A 17,810-nucleotide genomic window follows, 5' to 3' on the forward strand; every position below is an offset into this window, starting at 1 on the left:
AACATATCATATTAACATAAAATGTTAATAACAGAAGAAATTGGGTATAGGGAATATAGGGACTGTTACTGTTTCTGTAACACCAAAATATGTATGTTTTAGTCCTAACACCAAGTACCCTAGAATGGACCTCATTTGAAGATAGGGTCTTTACAGAGATATGACTGGTGTTCTTATAAATAGGAGAAATCTGGACACAGAGATATGCAGAGAGAAGATGCTATGAAGAGATACAGGGAGAAGATGGCCATCTACCAGTTGAAGAGAGAGACCTGGAAGAGATCCTTCCCTCCCAAGGTCTCAGAAGGAACGAATCCTGCCAAGCTCTTGATTTCTGACTTCTAGCCTCCAGATCTGTGGGACGATACATTGCTGTTGTTTAAGCCCACTCAGTCTGTGCTACTTTGTATGGCAGCCCTAGCAAACCAATACATGAATTCTGTACAATCCTTGCAATTTCCTGTTAATCTTAAACTATTCTCAAACAAGAAGTTCATTAAAAAAAAAAAGACAAAGGCAATGGAATCCACATCTCACAATTATAAGAGGATCAAAGCAGACAGGTAATTGGGAAATACCTGCTCAGTGGAAAAAGAATCCATTATCTCAATACACAGTAAGCAAACAGCTAGGACTAGAATCCAGGTTTCATTCAGTGTTTTCCATAACATGTTATTCCAAGATAGGGATATAAAGGTGGTGTAAGTGAGGGACCATGCTGAAATAGATTATCAATCTAAATATCATGTCCCAAATGAACAGAACCCAAGAGAGTCACTTTATAATACTGGACTAGGTTCTGCAGTGAGTAGTGGCTTTGGCACCAAAAAAATTAACTGGGTTCAAATCTGTGTGCTCCTTAGCTGGACAAGATACTTACTCTCTTCATCTTCCAAACACGGCCTACACCTCATAAGACTGCCACAAGAATTAAAAAGTATACAAAAAGTGTAAATTGCCTGGCATTCAGCAAGTGACTTCACACCTTAAGCTATGTTCAGCTGCAACCCTAGAGTGGTGACAGGGAGATACTTAGAAACGTCTCTAAGAGAAAATATATTTCACCACTGATTCTACTTTCCTGCTAATATATTAGTAAGCAATCAGATATCTTCCTATGCAAAACAATCAAGTGTTTTATACTGGCTCAACTGGCACGTGTTGTACTGAAGAGGTGCAGAGAAGCAAGAAAATGTCAAAGTTTAAGGTCCTGATCTTTGAAGAATAAATCCCTTTGCTGATGAATGGTAGCAGGGAAAATCAATAGCAAACTGAGGGGCCATTCATTTGGAACTTACCTCAATGTCCCCAGTGTACATGACTTGTGGTATCATCTCCTAAAATTTGCTCAATGGGTATCTACTAGGCTCAGGACCATCTATGCAACTAACCCTTCATCATTAGACAAACAGAATGAAATGCACAGTCAGCAACTTGAATATTATCTTTGATTGACCCCAAAGGCTCCTCTCCTATATCCCAAGGGGAGGGTGAAGGCAATTTTTGTTCCTATTTTAAATGTGTTATCACTGGGGAACACAACAGTCCTATTTTTCAAAGGAACTCTCAGCTTTTCTACCTTAATAAAGATACTACAGGCTATGTTAATTAATCACCTATGGCCTCCTTCCAGTTCTCATTATGATAAACTTATCTTCTTAAAAACTAAGTTAAACAGCCAATTATAATACAACCATTTTTTAATGAAATTATTAAGATCTTGGGCTTCCTCCAATCAAAAAAAAAAAAAAAAAAGACCATCTTGGACTGAATCAGTGGTACACACTGCAATCAGAGCTTTTAAAAAAGTCCATCATTCCAATCCCAAAGAAGAGAAATGCCAAAAAACGTTCAAACTACTGTACAACTGTGCTCAGTTCACATAATAGCAAGGTAATGCTCAAAATTATTCAAGCTAGGCTTCAACAGTACGTGAACCGTGAACTTCCACATGTACAAGCTGGGTTTAGAAAAGGCAGAGGAAACAGAGGTCAAATTGCCAACATCCACTGGATCACAGAAAAAACAAGGGAATTCCAGAAAAAACATCTACTTCTGCTTCACCGACTATGCTAAAGCCTTTGACTGTGTGGATCACAACAAACTGTGCAATATTTAAGAGAAGGGAATACCAGACCACCTTACCTGCCTCCTGTGAAACCTGTATGTAGGTCAAGAAGCAACAGTTACAACCAGAGATGGAACAATGGACTGGTTCCAAACTGGAAAGGAGTATATCAAGGCTGTATACTGTCACTCTGCTTATTTAACATCTATGCCAAGTACATCATGTGAAATGCTGGGCTGGATGAATCACAAGCTGGAATCAAGACTGCCAAGAGAAATATCAATAACCTCAGATATGCAGATGACACCACTCTAATGACAGAAAGTGAAGAGGAACTAAAGAGCCTCTTGAGGAGAGTGAAAAACCTGTCTTAAAATTTAACATTCAAAAAACTAAGATCATGGGATCCGGCCCCATCACTTCATGGCAAATAGATATGGAAACAGTGACAGATTTTACTTTCTTGGGCTCCAAAATCACTGCAGATGGTGACTGCAGTCATGAAATTAAAAGACACTTGCTCCTTGGAAGGAAAGCTATGACAAACCTAAACAGCATGTTAAAATGCAGAGACACCACTTTGCTGACAAAGGTCCATATGGTCAAAGCTATGGTTTTTCCAGGAGTCATGTACTGATGTGAAAGTTGGACCATAAAGAAGGCTGAGCATGGAAGAACTGATGCTTTTGAACTGTGGTGTTGGAGAAGACTCTTGAGAGTCCCTTGGACTGCAAGGAGATCCAACCAGTCAATTCAAAAGGAAATCAAGCCTGAATATTCATTGGAAGGACTGATGCTGAAGCTGAAGCTCCAATACTTTGGCCACCTGATGTGAAGAGCTCACTCACTGGAAAAGACCCTGATGCTGGGAAAGATTGAGGGAGAAAGGGGCAAGAGAGGATGAGATGGTTGGATGGCATCACCAACTCAATGAACATGAGTTTGAGCAAATTCGGGGAAACAGTGAAGGACAGAGAAGCCTGGCGTGCAGTCCAGAGGGTCGCAAAGAGTCGGACAAGACTTAGCAATTGAACAACAATGATCTATCAGGATACTTTCAGGAAACTGAGAAAGGAATTCTAAACCACTGGTTTATGTACACACTTTACAGATTCCAAAGATTGGGTCTCTGGTCTCTCTTCATCAAGTAATCATCCCACCATCAGTACACAGACAGCTGCTACCTTCACGGAGTTCTACATGAAGCTTGTTCTACATTATTTAAGTCTGTTTACAACTCTCTTAGGAGATAAGCTGTTTGATATCTTTTATAGACATATCTTTACAGGATCAAATATCTTCCCCAAACAAGTTCATCACACAGAGATTTAGCGAGGGGAAAATACATGTTTAAATTTATTCCCTTATATGTTACAACTACTACTGCTTTGAATTATGAACATTGCAGGGTATCTCAATAATTTATCCCTTCCTGCAGAAGTATGAGCCCTAAGAATTAAAAAGTCCCATACACATGTAGCTATCAAGCACCTGAAATGTGGCTGGCCTGAACTGGGATGAGGTATAGGTATAAAATACAGGATTTCAAAGACTTAGTACAAAACTCAGAATGCAAAATGTCTCATTATTTTTATATTAATTACATGTTGAAATGAGAATGTGTTGGATATATTACATTATATAAAATATATCATTAATTTCATCTGCTTCTTTGTATTTATTACCTTAATGTGGCTCCTGGGAAATTTGATATTACGTATGGCTCACACTGGACTTCTCTTGGATGGCACTGTCCTAAAGGACAATGATTATGTCTTTTCAAATGCTCAAGTTTTGAACCTTATTCAGTATTAGTCACTTTTAAATTCATCATTTATTTTTGTAGTTTCTAGTCTTCATTCACTTCATTCATTCATCCATTCATTCACTTCATTCATCCCTCACATTCCTGTTGAGAGAAAACCTGATGTCTTTGTTTCTGTGCTTTACCAGACAAGTTTAGGGGAGAAAAAACAAGAGGGGTGTCTTAAACACACACACACAACTCTACACACAAAAAATGAAAAATACCTTCAAGATCTGCTATCATTCCGGATCTTACCAGTCACCTCAGTCTACAAAAGAAATCAAGAACCCAACCTGCTGCTTTCATCTAAAATGAATTAAGGCACTATTCAAAGTTATCTTAATTTAGAGACCACCTAACTATTCCAAGCCCAGATAGATCCAAACACTCAACCAGAACTCAGTTCAGGAGACTTCCCTGGTGGTCCAGAGGCTAAGACTCTTCAGGGTGACTCTCCCAATGCAGGGGGATCAGGTTCAATTCCTTGTCAGGAGAACTAGATCCCACATGCTGCAACTAAAGATGCCACAACTAAAGATCCTGCATGTTGCAACAAGACCTAGCAAAGCCAAGTAAATATTTAAAAAAATAAAGAACTCAGTTCAGATACATGTGACCAGTACAACTCCCATCTCTGGCTCATAATGAATAGCTTATTAACTACATAAAGAAATAGGTCTAATTATTTTCTAGAACATCTTGTATATTTTTAAAGGAACAAAATTGAATTCATCAGATTTATATGTGAAAGCTCCAGTTTCCCATAATTTCAAGATTCTAAATGATCTGGCCCCTATGCCTACTTCTTCAACATCCTCTCAAACCACTCTCTCCCCATTCAGTCACTATACTGGAGCTACAAAGGCCTTATTTCTGTTCCTGAACACTTACAGGCATTTACAGTCTCAGCACCTTTATACCTGCCGTTCTTGCTACATGAACACACTTCTGCAGTCTACAGCATGGCTGGCTCCTTTCTCATCCTTCAGATCTCAGCTTATCACCCAACTCAAAAAGGTCTCTCTTCCTTAGCATTCTACCTAATGACACGTCATTGTTATTTTGTAGTCCTTCTTTCCTAACACTAGGAAACCTGAAACTATCTTATCTGCCTTCCCAAACTAGAATGTAAGCTCCCCAAGAACAGGAATCCTGTCTATCTTGCTCACTGCTGATTATCCCCAGCATAGAGAATAGACACAGTAACAAGCACTCAAGGATATACTGACTGAATGAATTCAAAAAACTCAAAAGCAGCTTTGAAAGACTCTAAAAGAATCTTAGAGGGGAAAATCTAGTAGGCTTATTTTTTAAAGTATACAACTGGTTTGCTATGTAAGGGCCCTGCCTAAGCCCTTCTAGTTTTTGTTTTCCAGTTTCCAGTACTAAAGTCTCTTGAAGAACTATCATAGTTCCACATAGTGAAAAACAAGAAGTATGGAAATTTCAAGTATATTTTGCTTGCTGAGTCTGGAGAAGAAAGATTTATTTAAGACGAAATAAAGTACTAATAATAAAATCACTATTTGTACAAAATTAGACAAATAAATGGAACAAAACAAAGTTTAAAAATACACCCTATTAATACACTCTCAAAAAGGTGCCTTTTCAAAACACTATAAAAAAGGATAAATGAATAGTTGAGACAACTGATCAAAGAGTTAATACAAAACATTAAGAGTCCTTCTTCTTACCATAAACAAAACTAAAATTACTCTACACTTAAAAATCTGCTAAGAGGTTAGACTTCATCTTCAGTATTCTTATCACACTAAAATAAAACCTAAAAATAACTTATCATCCATGATGCCAGCAAAATAAAGGCCTTCATGACAGATGAGGAAAAAAGTTGTTTGTAATTTATTTGCAAACAGAATCCCTGATTCACATGAGAAAATTTAAAGAACCAACTACTTATTGCCAGTTTGTCCTGGTAGCTGTAGAAAGGCAAAAGTTTCTGCAAATGTATGAAGGGCATTTTGTAGGCAGTGATGCTGTTCAGAGTTATATGAAGAAGCTCGACTGACTTAACAAAAATCTTCCTGAATATAAAAAAAATAGTAAGTATACATATAAAATATATGAACACAAGTGAAAAAAATACAACAAATATTAGAAAACACAACCAAGGAAATCTCTCAAAGAACAAAAACACAGAGATGGAAATAGTAGAAAAAAAATTAAAATTAGAGAATCAGTCCAAAAGATCCAACATCCAATTAATTCCAGAAAAAGAGTAGAGAAAATAAAGGAGAGAAAAATCAAGGACATAATTTCGGGAAAATATCCCAGAACTGAGTGACATAAGTTTCAGTCCCGGAGAAGGAAATGGCAACCCACTCCAGTATTCCTGCCCAGAGAAACCCATGGACAGAGGAGCCTGGTGGGCTACAGTCCATGAGATCGCAAAGAGTCAGACACGACTGAGCAACTAACACACACACACACACACACACACACACATACTGTTCCCAGAGATTCCAGCTTAGCCTGAGGACAAGCCGTCCTGTGCAAAACAGAACCAGGCACCCCTCACCCCGATCCAGAGGATCCTTAAGCAGCCAAGGTCAACCTAAGGATTTCACTTTGCTTTCAAGCTTACAATAGCCTCTAGATCCTGGAGCAAACCATTACACCAGTTCAACCTCAGCACCAAATCAGGTACAATGGACTTGATACAGTGTTTTTCTCATATCAAGTTCAAACCTCTGGAAATAGACTTTGGTTGCTAAAAGATAATCACAATATACCATTGTCATTAATTTGAGAAAAGATGAAATTATTAATATTTATATATAGTCTTAATAAAAAGATAGAAGAAATAATTGAGGGTAAAGAATCCATTATGTATTTGAAAAATAAAATATTTTTTCTAGTAATGTGTTCTATGTTGGTTTTATACACTCAGTTGTTCAATAAAATGAGCAAAGGGAAAGAAAAAACAAGTTTCAGTCCCTTGAGTGGCCAGCACATTAGATGAAAACAGCCACACCAAGGACATTACTATGAAACCAGAACATTGGGAATACTGGAAAAAAGAAGTTTCAGAGCTTACAAACAGGTTATATGCAAATGTAACTGACATCTCACCAACAATGAACATGAAAGGCAATAGAGCAGTATTTTCAAAATTCTGAAGGAAAATTATTTCCAAACTAGAAATCTACATCTAGCCAAAGTAATAATCAACATAAGGGCAATATAAAGGCATTTTCAAGACATGTTATATCAAAAAAACTTACCTGTTGTATACCCCTTTCTCAGGAAGCTAATGGAGATGTGCTCCTTCAAAATAAGATTGTATCAAAAAGGAAAGGGATAGGACATGGGAAAAGATAACAAAACCAGGAGGAAAAATCACTGGGATGACGTTGGGATAACATCCCAGCTCCCTAGTTTAAAGCACATGCTCAGAATGAAGCAGATTAGAAAATATCTCTAAGATAAAATTGATAATATAACCAAAATGTTTAAAGTACTGAGGAAGATTTACACTTCTGGGTAGAGTTTAAGAAAGAAATTAATAATAAGAACACAGAAACTAAGCAAAACAGACCAGAAAAAGATAAATATCAACAAAAGAGAAAATAACCAGTTGTACAAATAAAATTAACCACAGCATACATCATGATTGAGCTGTGAATAAGCTATACATAACCTTAATATCATTAACAGTGAATACTGCTCTCTAACCAAAATTACATTACAGTCAGAGTGACAATAAATATGGATGTGTGAGGAAGTCAGAGAATTCTACCACTATCCAAGGTAGGAATAGATAATACCCCAAACTGGAAAATCCGTAAGCAGCAAAACAAGCTATTTAGAGGTAATACCAAAGAAACGGTGAAGAACTGGAAATGACTGCTTCTAGGTACTTTGGCCACCTCATGCGAAGAGTTGACTCATTGGAAAAGACTCTGATGCTGGGAGGGATTGGGGGCAGGAGGAGAAGGAAACGACAGAGGATGAGATGGCTGGATGGCATCACTGACTCGATGGACGTGAGTCTCAGTGAACTCCGGGAGTTGGTGCTGGACAGGGAGGCCTGGCGTGCTGCGATTCATGGGGTCGCAAAGAGTCGGACACGACTGAGCGACTGATCTGATCTGATCTGAGGGACTGGGAAGGGGGTGGGAGGGCTTGTTTTTCATCAAATGCTTTATGAAGGGACTTTCCTGGTAGGCCAGTAGCTAAGCCTCTGCACTCCCAATGCAAGGGGCCTGGAGTTCGATCCCTGATCCGGGAACAAGATCCCACATGCTGCAACTCAGAGTTTACACGCTGCAACTAAAAACCAAAAAGGCCCTGTGGAGCTGAGGGTCTGACATGACTATGTACAGGATTTTTCTACATGTATTAATTAAAAAAGAGAAACAAAAAGAGAAATAAATATATAAAATGCTTTTTAAAATTTAAGAAAAGAAAGTATACTATGGGGGGAAATCTACTATATACATGAATTTATTCATGTTCGTCACATAGTTATCTAAGACATGGAAAACTGAGAGAAAAGCCTAAAATGTTTACCAAAAAGGAACTAGTTACATAAATTATATGGAACATCCAATGGTAAAATATCGTGAGTCATTTAAAATTGCAAACAGAATGTTAAAACAAGAACCAGACAAAAAAGCACAACTCCAATTTTGATTACACATATCCAAGTAACATATGCATAAAAAGAGTCTGTTCCCCAAACTATTAACAGTGACTATATATGTGTCAAGTTTATGGCTGATCTTTTTTAATACGTCCAAGTGAATAAACATGTTATTTAAAAACCCAAAAGGAATCTTCTGGATAAAAAGCATAAGACTAGTTTTAGAAGGCACGAAAATTACTATTAGTTCCTTTTACCATCATGCATTTACCTTATCTGAACCCCAGACAGACGCAGTGCCACTGGCTTCTCCAAATTACCAAGTCAGAATACAACTCTGAAATGAGAAGAAATAAGCAGTGATAAAATAGCTAGCCAAACCTCGCAGGCTGCACCTTGAAATACAGATGCTTGGAATCTATAAGCAGAAACTCTCCTTTAGCTCTCAACTTCATTTCAAGTGGACACAGGATTCTCTCTCAAAGTATACTGGCTTGAGGGTCTCTGTCTGTCTCCTAAACTCATTTTCATTCACCCCACCTCCTTACAGTAAGGCTGCAGTAGGGAAAGCTAAAACCTTCCTCTTGTAATCTGATACCTTTCACTGGCAGTATTTCAGGTACTAGGGTTTGCATTATACAGGCTGAATTTGCAAACTCCATAATTCAACTTGGAGAATAACTTCAGAAGAATTAAATGCTTTAAACAAAAACCTTCAAGTAGGCTGAACTATTGATAAATACACTTCAAGTTAAAACAACTCCCCACACTCATCCCTTAAAGCACAAGAAAACCTTTCAGATCCAAGTGTTTAAATATTTCCTGAGCTAAACATTAACATGGCCAGGTATCAAAGCGATGCAGCATTATACCAAACAGAAAAACAAAGTTCCAACATCAGCAAACTCAATATGTAGTTAACATGCTCACTCCTAGTCTATCATTCATTCAAAATCCTGTAAAGCATGCCAAGTTGCCTCAATCGTGTCTGAATCTTTGCGACCCTATGGACCATAGCCTGTCAGCTCCTCTGTCCATGGGATTCTCCAGGCAAGAATACTAGAGTGATCTGCCACGCTCTCCTCCAGGGGATCTTCCCAACCCAGGGATCGAACCCACGTCTCTTATGTCTCCTGCACTGGCAGGCAGGTTCTTTCCCACTAGCCCTACCTGGGAAGCCCAGAGTAAGAAGGCACCCAAGAATTAAATAATCTGAAGATGCAATCTTGACATTAACCTTTTCTTTCTTCACTTATTCATTTATTCAATCAAGGATACCCACCTTAGCTTTCTCTGAAACCTGTGGTTTGCACATAGCTGAAGCCTTGCCTATTTAGCTAGGAAAGAAAGGAATGCGTTTCCTTAAGCTAGTCTCTCAGTAGGTGTCAGGCCCTCAGCCGAGAGCCTCCTACCCTCTCAACCAAACTCATTCTTAGGAGGGTCTCCATCCCCAGCAAGCTGTCCTGGGCTCACCTAGGCTGGGTCAGGTTCTGTTTCTTGGTGTTACCCTAGACAAGCATATCATTATGTCTGTTAATATTCACAGGGCTGCAAAGTCTATTACCTAACACTGCTATGTGTCTGCTGAGTAAACTGAATACACAAGCAATAAACTCTTGACCTGTACCAAAGGTTATCAGATAATTAACATTACAAAGCGGCAACAAAAACCTACTGTTAAAACTAATAGGATAAGAGTTACCAGAAGAAATTACTATTCAGTCAGGCCATTTAGCAAATTAATGACAGTGTTGGTCTATATTTACTTAGTTGATAAACAGCAAAACCACAGCACTTATGAGAACTCATTCTTTCAAAATACTTTTGTATATATTCTTGCAGGTCATTCTGGGAGTTCATCCTAGATTACATCAACCGGAACCTCTTTCCCTGCTTCTAAATGCAGGGACACAGGGGCTCACACGAGTCAGCTTGAGGGAATCCCTGATGACTCCTACAAAACTGGGAACTGCTTACAATGCACTGATTAAAGAACTATTCCAATACATCTACCTCTTAACATTCTAACCAGTTAACACACTCTCTCTCCTCTCTCCATCTCTAATAATGTGTTCTAGTTTCAAAAGCAAGTTGAATAAAAGTGAACAAAAGAGGACCTGTGTTCAAGTTAACCCAAAGTAGCCAATTTTAATTAAAGTAGACAAAATTTAATCTTAGCCACTTCCCAATTTAAAGAAAAAAAAAAAATACTAGGAACTGATGAGATTATGACAGCTAGGCAAATAACCCTTTAGGGTTTTACTACAGAGAACTGTGCAATGTCTTGCTCCAAGTAGCTTCTCTGCTTTCAAGCAGGCACACCAAGACTGAATCCAAGACTGGTGAATTTACTATGAATGGTTTTGAAGAGAAAGGCTAATACTGCCAACCATGTCCAGCATACAGGGTCTTCTACGCTAGGGAGATGAGCAAATGATGTCAAAAAGCTCAACCTGTTTTTGTACATTTGTTAAGAACAGTTTCTATATTTTCTTTTTTGGCAGCCAGAACTTCTTGTAGGATCTTAGTTGCTCAGTTCAGTTCAGTTGCTCGGTCGCGTCCGACTCTCTGCAATCCCATGAACTGCATGCAGCAGGCCAGGCTTCCCTGTCCATCACCAACTCCTGGAGCTTGCTCAAACTCATGCCCATTGAGTCAGTGATGCCATCCAACCACCTCACCCTCTGTCATCCCCTTCTCCTGCCTTCAATCGTTCCCAGCATCTGGGTCTTTTCTGATGAGTCAGTTCTTCGCATCAGGTGGCCCAAGTATTGAAGTTTCAGTCCTTCCAATGAATATTCAAGACTGATTTCCTTTAGGATGGACTGGTTGGATCTCCTTGCAGTCCAAGGGATTCTCAAGAGTCTTCTCCAACACCACAGTTCAAAAGCATCAATTCTTCAGGGCTCAGCTTTCTTTATGGTCCAACTCTCACATCCACACGACTACAGGAAAAACCATAGCTTTGATCTATGTCATTTAGATCTATCTAGATCTATAGATCATAGATTTTTATGGATCTTTGTCAGTAAAGTACTGTCTCTGCTTTTTAATATGCTGTTGCTCAACCAGGGATTGAACCCCAGGCCACTGCAGTGAAAGCATGAAGTCTTAACCACTGGACCTCCAGGGAACTCCCCAATTTCTACTTTTTTTTTTAATGGTAGAAAAATATCAAGGTATTTTATGACATGTGAACATTCTATGAAATTCCAATTTCAGTATGTATGAAAAGCTTTACTGGAACACAGCCACATTCATTCCTTTATAATATACAGCAGCAGAATAGGTGCAAAAATGACTATAAGCAGAGGTCTCACCACTTAGCGCTGCTACAAATTCTGGTGAAATAATTGTCACTAAAAGGCATTTCAAGTACCATGTATTCTGTCATATCACATTTTATTACTATTTAATTACCAGCATGTATCACATATGTCAAAACAAAAGAAAAATGGACTTTGAATGTTACCCATTTAAGACACAGTGTGGAGTGTGGGTGCTTTTTTAAATACAATTAGATGGCAACACTCTGTGTTTATTATGAAATGACATCATAGCTGTGCCAAGAATACAAGAGTTGGCATTACCAAACTAAGTACTCACATAATATTTCCAATTCACAGGAAACCAATTGTTGGAAAAAAAAATTTAATTTAAAACAGTATCTTATCACAACAGAAAATCTTTTTTTTTTTTTTTTTTAATTTTATTTATTTATTTGGTTGCTCTGGGTCTTAGTTGTAGCATGTGGGATCTAGCTCCCCGACCAGGGATCGAACCTGGACCCTGCACTGGGAGCTCAGAGTCTCAGCCACTGGACCACCAGGGAAGTCCCAGAAAATCTTTATAAAGTCAAAAAAATAAAGGCTATACAACCAAAATAAGCTTCTGAGTATTATACCTATTAGCATAAGGAGGAAAGTCATTTAATTATAGTGAGTTAATTAAGTCATGTTTCACTGCAGCAGCCTAAGAAATGTGTCTAGAGAAAATGAACTTAAAGACTATTAGCCTTTTGGTTTGAAGGGTTGAGAACAACAGGAGCAATATAAGTAGTCAATTAAAAAATAGGGCAGATGGAGGGGAAAGGTGCTGACCTACGCAACTATGGAAATAAGGGAAACAGAAACAAGATAAGAAGCAAAAAGAACTCCATATAACCACTGTATTCTAGCTGTTAAAACTATTCCAGTTGTCAAGTTGTTAGAGGGTGCATGTGTGCGTGCAAAGTCACTTCAGTTGTGTCTGACTCTGTGACTCTATGGATCATAGTCCGCCAGGCTCCTCTGTCCATGGGATTCTTCAGGCAAGAATACTGGAGTAGGTTATCATGCCCTCCTCCAGGGAGTCTTCCCAAACCAAGGATCAAACCCATGTCTCTCTTGTCTCCTGCATGGGCAGGCGGGTTCTTTGCCACCAGTGTCACGTGGGAAGCTCCTGTTAAAAGTTTCAGTTCAGTTTAGTTGCTCAGTCGTGTGTGATTCTTTGTAACCCCCTTAGACTGCAGCACACCAGGATTCCCTGTCCATCACCAACTCCTGGAGCTTGCTCAAACTCAAGTCCATTGAGTCAGTGATGCCATCTAACCATTTCATCCTCTGTCATCCCCCTCTCCTCCTGCCCTCAATCTTTCCCAGCATCAAGGTCTTTACTGATGAGTCAGTTCTTCACATCAGATGGCCAAAATACTGGAGATTCAGCTTCAGCATCAGTCCTTCCAATGAATATTCAGGACTGATTTCCTTTAGGATTGACCAGTATGATCTCCTTGCAGTCCAAGGGACCCTCAAGAGTCTTCTCCAACACCACAGTTCAAAATCATCAACTCTTCGGGGCTCAGCTTTCTTTATGGTCCAACTCTCACATCCATACATGGCTACTGGGAAAACCAAAGCTTTCACTATACAGATCTTTGTCGGCAAAGTAATGTCTCTGCTTTTTAATACACTGTCTAGGTTTGTCATAGCTGTTAAAGGGTACAGGTTAACAATCCTGAAACTACTACATACATGTATACTGGAACTAATGAGTAAATGCATGGCAGATAGTGACAGTCAAGATTCACACTGCTGGAAGTGGGAGGTTAAACATAAAAGAGGCAAAGACTAGAATGATCAATGAGGTACTGGATTAGAGTTGGAGGTATCAGTAATCATGCTTATAGATAAAAACTGATATATATAGAAATATCAAATACAGATATTTCTATAAGTATACGAAATATATGTATTAATATAGATATATTTCTTGCATTGTCAGCTGAGAAGCAACTACCCTCCAGGACCCAGATCTTGATTTCTAATACATTCTCCAATAAAAGAAACCAGGACTCCTTGGAGAAATGGCTGAATCTAGGGTTGGGGGAAGGGATACACAGCATGAGCTTGGGAGTACCTTACAGTGCCAGAAAACAAAGAAATGCTGAACGGTAACAAAAAAGCAACACCGCAGACAATAAAGGTGGTATGTCAAAAGGACACTCCTGTCCAACTGAAAGAGCTCTCAATAGTAACAATTAGAAAAACTGTAACAAAATTAAGTACTGGATTATAACAAAAAATACCCATGAATCCATACTAATATACTCACTCACCCTCAAGGAGGTGGAATATAACTCTCCACTCAAGTGGAGATGAGTATGTCTAGCTATTTTCTTTCGGTGTACGTTATGGAAGGAAAGGGAGTAATTTATACTTGAGAAACCTAATCCAATAATCAAGGTTAACAAGAAGTCACATTGATAGCATGTACTCCTTAATATGACGTGGCACTTTACCTCTCTGGTCTTTCTCCCCAAAATCCATAACATTAGTCTACTCATGAGAAAAACATTAGACAAATCCAAACTGAGGGACATTCTATAATACCGCTAACCAGCAATCCTCAAAGCTGTTAAGATCACCAAAAATCAAAAAATGTGTGAGAAACTGTCACAGCCAAGAGAAACCTAAGGAGACATGACAACTTAATGTACATCCTAAATGAGAATGTGGAACAGGAAAAGTATATTAGATAAAAACTAAGAAAACTCAAGTATGGACTTCAGTTAATAAGAATGTACCAGTATCGGTTCATCAGTTGCGAGCAATGTACCACACTAATGTTAGTAGGTGTTAACAGGGGCAACAGGTGTTTACAGAAAAAAGGTGTTAAATGGGGTATACATGGGAACATACTCTATTTTCCCAGACTGTCTGTAAATCAAACTGTTCAAAAATAAAAATTTATTTTCAAAAAACCCAAATGATTCTTGGTGGTGTTTCATGGCTCTTTATGATTCAAGAGATATTATTGATCCTTACTCAGTGGTTTAGTGAAGTCAGTGATGAGTTTCAAGCGACTGAACACTGAACAGTCTGTATGGAACAACTTCTGGTGAAAATCTTTTCCAAAAAGTTGCTAAGTTGCTTCAGTCGTGTCCGACTCTGTGTGACCCCATAAACGGCAGCCCGCCAGGCTCCCCCGTCCCTGGGATTCTCCAGGCAAGAACACTGGAGGGGGTTGCCATTTCCTTCTCCAATGCATGAAAGTGAAAAGTGAAAGTGAAGTCACTCAGTCGTATCCGACTCTTGGAGACCCCATGGACTGCAGCCCACCAGGCCCCTCTGTCCATGGGATTTTCCAGGCAAGAGTACTGGAGTGGGGTGCCACTGCTTTCCAAAAAGTTGAGAGAACATTAATTCAATCTAGTCTGAACTTGAATATGCTAAGATGTACAGAAATATTGATTATAAAGTATTTAAAGCTTATGGTTTATTTACTGTACCGCTCATCAGCAGGTACTCAAAAAAATCTCTCATGTGCTACTGATCCAGTATTGACAAGAGTGACTTTCATTCCCTCTCAGTCCACTTTTGCAGACTTAACCATCATCAGTTCTATGAATTTCTGTCAGAAATACATGATGTCAGACTTGCCCTACCAAACAGCAGTTAAATGGCTTAGCAGCAGTAAAATTCATTGCAATTTTTTAAGCTCAAAACTGATTTTGTGAATTTTTCTGAATAATCACCATTAAACACCATTAATGGATAGTTAATGGCTTTTGAAATTAACTTTTGCTGCAAATTTAATAACATTTCTTAATAAATCCACTTGAAAATTAACAAAACAGCACTTCAAAGGAAAACATACTACAGCAAATTACACTGAACATTTGTTTGAATCACAAGTAATGTTACTTTCTTCACTTCCTGTACTAGCAAAACTCAAAACAAGCAAGATCTTCATTCCCATAGAAATCTGAAGCAGATCTATTTTCTTAGCTCAAGCTACATTTCAGTGTATTTCTTTAATGGAAGTGCAAAGGAAATATTTGTATTTCAAAATCCACCTAAATGCAACCGAGATGCTTCCATTTAATCTTCAGTTGGAAATCATTAATGTGCAGTGTAATGGGGGGGGGGCGGGGGGCTAAAAAGCAAATATCAAGAAAACAATCTAACAGAATTCTATAAATGCTTTCCAAGTAAAAAATATGCTCAATTAAAATCATATACTCATAGGTTAATATTAGTATTTGGCAGGACCTATCTCTGTGAAAAGAAACTGTCAAAGATGACATATGTAAGCTCTCACTACATGTTTCATCATTTACGGATGAACATTTGCCACCAATTTTGATGGGTTAACTTTGGACCCCAATTAAGGGAAGTGCTATCCCCCCAAAAGAATCCATTCTTCTCACTAACACAACTGTATTATAAAAACTGTATTCAATTTACCTAATTGTCTAACAGTCATTTAGTGCAAATGCCCAAATAAGAATAAACCCTTAATAAACAGTAGTTCTCACAACAAGGTCTCAAATGGTAGAATATGTCACTTTTTAAAATACTATGTCTAACAACGTACAATAATGCAAATAAAATTAGCAATCAATCAACCTAGAGCAATTTGCAAAGCACTAACCAACAAACTCAGTGGGCATGAATTTAAGCAAATTCCAGGAAATACTGGAGGACAGAGAAGCCTGGCGTGCTGCAGTTGATGGGGGGGCAAAGAGCTGGACATGACTGAACAACAACAGGAACCAATAACAAAAGAAAAGAAAAGAAAGTGAAGTCGCTCAGTCATGTCCAACTCTGCGACCCTATGGACTGTAGCTCGCCAGGCTCCTCAGTCCATGGGATTTTCCAGGCAAGAATACTGGATTGGGTTGCCATTTTCTTCTCCATCTTCCCAACCCAGGGATTGATCTCAGATCTCCCGCACTGCAGGCAGACTCTGTAACTCTGACCCACGAGGGAATTCCGTAATAAAAGACACATGCTCTAAAACCAGACTGCCTAGATACTGATTTTCACACAACCAACTAGTAACTTTGAGATCCGTGGTAAGCTTCTTAATTAAATCTCACCATCTCTGTTATCTGTAAAGCTGGTTCCTACTCTAAGTGAAGTGAAGTGAAGTGAAGGTCACTCAGTCATGTCTGACTCTTCGAGACCCCATGGGCTATACAGTCCATGGAATTCTCCAGGCCGGAATACTGAGTGGGTAGCCGTTCCCTTCTCCAGGGGATGTTCCCAACCCAGGGATCAAACCCAGGTCCCACATTGCAGGTGGATTCTTTACCAGCTGAGCCACAAGGGAAGCCCTCTTACTATAAGGGGTTATGAAAATAGAATAAATTAGTATGCATAAAGTTACTAGTACTTATTAGGACACCATTAGTACTCATTATACTATACTAGTCAGGGCAATATCAAGGTGACAGTTAACAGACAAGACTTCAACATGGTTGTTAAACAATTACATTCTCCTGATAATTCAGAATTTGGATTTATGGCAGACTCAGAATATAAGACACATACATCTTCAAAATCTTGTAAAGACGCAGACACTCTGGAAAGAAACCCAAACCTATACTTGATTCCAGGCTGAATGAGCATGACCCCTGAATGACAGCAGTATCCTGTGCCCCAGGTTCTCAATTTACAAGAGCGGAGAGTCATCAACATGCCATCTGCGTACCCGACAGTTCCTACCCAGACAGGTGGTTTTTAAAATCTTGTTCTCGGGCTATGCAAAAGTGCCTCAGGGCAAAATAATATCTCCTCTGAATCCTCTGGCTTATCCAGCATGTAAGACTGTTGGAAAAATAACATCTACTTTTCTATAATTTCTTTATCATAACTTTTTATAAGCTTTCACCATTTCCTTACAACTTCAGCCTCTATTTCCTTGAAAAAATAATAATACTAATCATGTACTACTACTAGACTATTTTACTCTTGAGGGCAAGTACTTGATTAAATTCCTTTTTGTATCCCCAGTGTTGAATGACAAACAAATGAGTACATATTATTTATATAATGTGGCTTTTTACT

At 38.6% G+C, this 17,810-nt stretch overlaps 1 protein-coding gene across 6 annotated transcripts in view; it reads right to left on the reverse strand.

Annotated features, from left to right (window-relative positions):
• The window catches only part of THRAP3 (thyroid hormone receptor associated protein 3), a 70,167-nt gene that overhangs the window by 36,453 nt on the left and 15,904 nt on the right, over positions 1–17,810 (reverse strand). For 4 of the 6 annotated variants that reach the window (XM_055586381.1, XM_055586383.1, XM_055586388.1 and 1 more), the window contains exon 2: positions 8,750–8,815. The exons of 1 other annotated variant lie outside the window; for it this stretch is intronic. The gene's annotated coding sequence lies outside the window, so the exon portion shown is untranslated. Of the gene's footprint in view, positions 1–2,145; positions 5,953–8,749; positions 8,816–17,810 lie in introns of those variants that run through there. One more of the 6 variants, XM_055586385.1, reaches the window with a different exon arrangement.

This window comes from Bubalus kerabau, chromosome 6, assembly GCF_029407905.1.
Source record: "Bubalus kerabau isolate K-KA32 ecotype Philippines breed swamp buffalo chromosome 6, PCC_UOA_SB_1v2, whole genome shotgun sequence".
Lineage (NCBI taxonomy): Eukaryota > Metazoa > Chordata > Mammalia > Artiodactyla > Bovidae > Bubalus > Bubalus kerabau.